Here is a 4835-nt window from a genome sequence, read left to right on the forward strand (position 1 = left end):
TTTTGACTTTTTTACGTTTTCTTCGTAACACCCAAATTATGCTGCTGGATAAACCAGGATAAATCAGGAATGACTTAACCAAATGTCTGAGCTTGCCAGAAGAGTTGTTTCATTAAGTCCCAGAGTTTTGATCTGACTTACTAAGGATCTATTTAGGAAAAAAAGAAACACCTTATGGATTTAGGCAATCACTTATTCAAAGTGTATTTTTTGCACGTTTTCTTATTTTTTTTTAAAACTTGATTTCATTACAACATTATTTTTTTTTAACTATGTCACTTTTTGTTTTTCTCTGAGCTGTTAACTAGATACCAGGAAACATAGTGCCCGTGATGTTTCACGTTAAATGTATATTCCCTTTAGGTTCACTGATCATTGTCATAGAATGATTTGAGTTGGAAATTTAAAGGCCATCAAGTCCAATTTCTCTGTGATGAACAGGGACACTTACAGGAGATCAGAGTGCTTAGGGCCCTGCCCAGCCTGGCCTTGGGTGTCTCCAGGGATGGGACGTCCGCCACCTCTTTGGGCAATGTGTATCAGTACCTCACCAGCCTTAATGTAAGAGACATTTTCCTTACATCCAATCTAAGTCTCCCCTCTTTTAGTTTGAAGCTATTCCCCTTTTCCTATCACAGGAGACCCTACTAAAGAGTCTGCCCCTTTATTATTACCCCCTCATTCCTCAGGTTAGTTAGCCCACAAGCTCAAGCATCAAAACTGGTAAGAAATATGAATGGGCCAAAGAACTTATGTCACATTATGGGGCTAATTTTCTAGTTCTGAAACACTGCACCAACTGTGGCACAAGGATTTGGGTTTCAAAGTCACCCTGATTTGGGTGCAGAGCATTCCCTCATATCATCTGTGTCCAAGTATGATGCACATTTTTAACATGATGTTTAGCATTTGTTTGCATGCATCCACGCATTTGTGCTTCAAAAATCACAAAGGTTTCTGTATGAAAGCATCCAGAGACATGCATTGTTGTCTTTATTCAGTTGAAGGCAGAGAAGTCTTACTGGTAGACAAATTGCTTTTGTTCTTAGACTGCAAACAGTAGAGGCATGCATACTTGGGAAGTGCCATAGCATACACAGTAATTAGCAAATACACAAAAAAACAAGCTCATCAAACACTAGCTTACAACCTACAGATAGATGTATGTTGTGGGTGGAGACAAAGACAGCTAATTATTAGTAATTATTCTTGCTGTGACCATGCCTAGGAACAACCCCTGGTCTTGTTTCAGGGCCATGTTGTCCTGGCACCTGTAAACAGAAAAGAAACAAGTCAAAGACTAAATATAACTGGGTGGCTAACAGTAGATCAAGGAAGCAGGGAAGTAAGTGGCATTTATTACTCAGCTATGACAACACCTGCAGGCTTGTGTTTGAAAAGAGCATGGAGAGCATCTGCACATCTCCAACAGCACCTGCAAGCAAGCAGGCTCATCTGTGAAGGAGAGGAGTAGGCAAGACACAACAGTGACACTGCTTGGCAGCAAGGAACAGAGAGGAGCTGAACCAAGGCCCTCTGAATGACAGCTGTGCTGACAAGCAGTCCTTGGAAGGGTGCTAGGAAATGATATGTGCCTGGCAGCTTTAGTATTTCTCCTCCACTGCTGTGCCCTCTGTGCTGAAGGTGACACACGCAGATCTTTCTTCCCATTCAATTTTCAATTTTTTCTCCTCCTCTCATTTTTTTCCTCTATAATGTGTTCGATTTCTGTCTTGGCTTGAATGCTTTAACAGGGGGCTGTGAATTTGAAAAAGTTACCTACTGGAAACCAATGAAATTCCTTTTTATTTTACTTCTCTCAAGAAATCATTAGCTCATTAGTTTTCCCCACACATCAGGTGGGGCAGGCTTAATGCACCTGCTCCTGGGCAGAATGGTGCAATTTACCCAAGCAGCTTGCTTCCTAAGGAAAGACAGTTGTGAGCAGTTAACGAGTCATAAGGCAGATTTAAGGCAAGAGCTCTGTTACCTTTGTTAAGATACTGGTGCTTTCATTTACTGTAGCTTGTAGCTCAGCAGAGAAACTAACTGCAGGATGACAGTATTAAGCAGGAAGAGGTTCTCGGAGGAATGGAGAACAGACTGCACTACTGCAAAATTAGGTTAGTTCCCACACCATTTAGAAACCATTATCTCAGTGCTCAGGGTGTTATTTACTGGCTGCTTGCTACTGCATTACAGATTCAGTTGTTTTATTGTTGTTTTTGAGTTGTTTGTTTGTTTCTTGTGGTTTTGGGTTTTTTTTTTTTGCCTCCCCCTGCTGCTTTGCAGTTCTTCGCATTTGTGGAAGAACACTGCAGAGCTTGCAAGCAGAAAACAAGTAGAAATTTTTACTTATTTTCGTGGGTAACTGAATCTGTCATCTATGGTGATGGATTATACTTTTCTCTTGTCCTTTTCTAATTAAATAAAATGCTGAATCTTGGTTAGAAATGGAGAAGGAAGTGGTGAGTTTAATAGCTTCTGAACCTTAGAGAAAACAAAGAAGACAATCAAGTTCTGCTAATGTTATTTGTCTCTTTTTAGATCATAATTAAATCCTAAGCAGGCAGACAACCTTCTAAAAATATGAGTTATGCTAAGCCTGTGAGAGATCATAAAGTCATTAAGGTTGAAAAAGACCGCTAAGGTCATCTGGTCCATCCACCAGCCAATCCCCACTATGCCCAATAACCCATATCCCATAGTACCACACCTACCTTGTTCTTGAACACCTCTAAGGATGGTGACTCCACCACCACCCTGGACAGCCCATGCCAATGCTTTACATCTCTTTCTAAGAAGAATCATTTCCTAATATCCTACCTGAAATCCAGTCTGGGGAGTAGTGCTGTGTAGGAACTTCTTGAAGCTGCTCGTTTCCAATTTTTCCTTTCCTACCTCTGTGCCCTGCATCTCTTTGAAAGCAAATACTGGCTCCAACTTCATAAGCACATCAAATGTGCTTTATGATTTGATAACACACCTTGGAAGCACTCTGTTACTCCTACTATAATAAAAATGACGTGCAAAATTCTAAGGGTAAAAATTAAGAGAATCTCATTCATTTATACATACATAATTAAGCATTGCTTCCATTAACTGTTGTTTTGATGCAGATTTTTGCTATGTTTTGCTTTGGTTTGCTTTTGGCAGAGTTGCAGTATAAAGGTGTGATGATAGCATGTATTAATTATCATATGTGATGTTGGATTGAAATCTTAATTTGGATGAAATGGTGCTGCCTGTCTCAGCTGACTATAGCTGAGGAGCCCAGCCTGGCATTCAGCTAGATCTATTGCTGTCACTGATGCCAGACTTTTCCAGCAGGCTGCTGGTGTGTAAGCATGTGTTAGCATACCTTATAGATGCCTGGAACACTCTTTTATCCCAACCTAGAGAGATGTTGCTTCATCAGCCAAGAAAAGGACTGGGCAGACACTGCTCACCTGATATTTCCTATTGTAAGTAATGGCTGCAAGGATTTTGGGGAAAGAGCCTGTCTGGTTCCGGCTGCCTTCCTGACCAGACTGCCTGGCGCATTGCCGGCCATGAGAAGGGAAGCAATATTTCCCTCCCAGGAACAAGAGAAGAACAGCAGATTGGTTGTTACCCGTTTGTAGGTCTCCAGGGAGAGCACAGCTCCTGGTTTCCTCTACCTCAAGTTACAAGGTAGCTTCTGATTCCTGAGAGCCAAGGAATAGCTCAGATTACGCGTGGTAAAGGAGAAATTCTAAAAGAAGTTATTTTTGAAGTAGCAAGGAAAATCAGTATTTTCATTGGCTGCTCATGGTTTTGCTACTCTGTTTGAAGCAGTTGGAACATGCTGTGCTCTTCCTCATCCGTCTTAGGGCATCTCATGCAGTCTTAGTGCGGAGGTCCAGGCAATATTTTTTTTAAGTTGCCCACCTCTCTGAAGTCATTAAAAGGGCAAATGATTATCATGGAATCATAGAACCACAGAACAGCTTTGGTTGGAAGGAATCTTAAAGATCATCTAGTTCCAACCCCCAGATTATCTGGGAAACAGCTCCCAGTGAATGCTTTTCTTCTCCTCCACAAGCTGAATGTTCTCAGCTAAAAATGAAAAAAGCAGAAAACTGTATGAGCAATAGCTGCACAAAGAACTTATGGTTAGTTTCTGATGCTCTTACAATAGGAAAAATGGTCAATAGAAGGACTGGTTCTGCTACAACCTTGCATCTGTTACTGGGCTCAACTGCTTAAGCTTCAGCTTTCTCTGAGAAGTGTGTTAGGGAGGAGCAAGATGATTCATCCCATGAGGTGTTGGAAGTAATTCCATTTTTTACTCTAGCACAGCACTGTGGGAACATTAGGTAATGCTGTGGAGTACATTATTTCTTGTTTCATATTTTACTATGTTTTATCCATGTAAAAAGAGTATTTCCTTCATATGAAAGAGAGCTGAATCAAAATAGTAGAGTGAAACTCTTCCTGCTTTGTTCCCTGTTTGTGTCCTTTAGCAGCATCCATTGTCCCTGAGGCCACAAGATCTGACAGGCAGCAGATTGCCTTTCTACCGGTGTTGAGATGCCTGCTGTGTAGGAACCAGGTGAGTCACTGTGTGGAAATAGGTGCTTTGGGAATGGTAGTTCCTCACCCTCACCTCTCATCTGTATATGTGGAAGGATACGTAGTCTGGAGAGAAGTGGAAAGAAAAGAGTTCTCCCTCTCAGTCTCTTCTCTGTTCCTCTGACCTGAAATTAAGTGCAGTATTTCAGTCTGAATATAACTAAAGTTGCAAATGTTCAAATTTTCATGTTTTTTCACTTTGCCTTTTTAAGATTTTGGTGCTATTTTTTTCTCTGTTTTAA

The sequence above is a fragment of the Tympanuchus pallidicinctus genome, unplaced genomic scaffold (genome assembly GCF_026119805.1).
Source record: "Tympanuchus pallidicinctus isolate F22 unplaced genomic scaffold, pur_lepc_1.0 scaffold1, whole genome shotgun sequence".
Classification (NCBI taxonomy): Eukaryota; Metazoa; Chordata; class Aves; order Galliformes; family Phasianidae; genus Tympanuchus; species Tympanuchus pallidicinctus.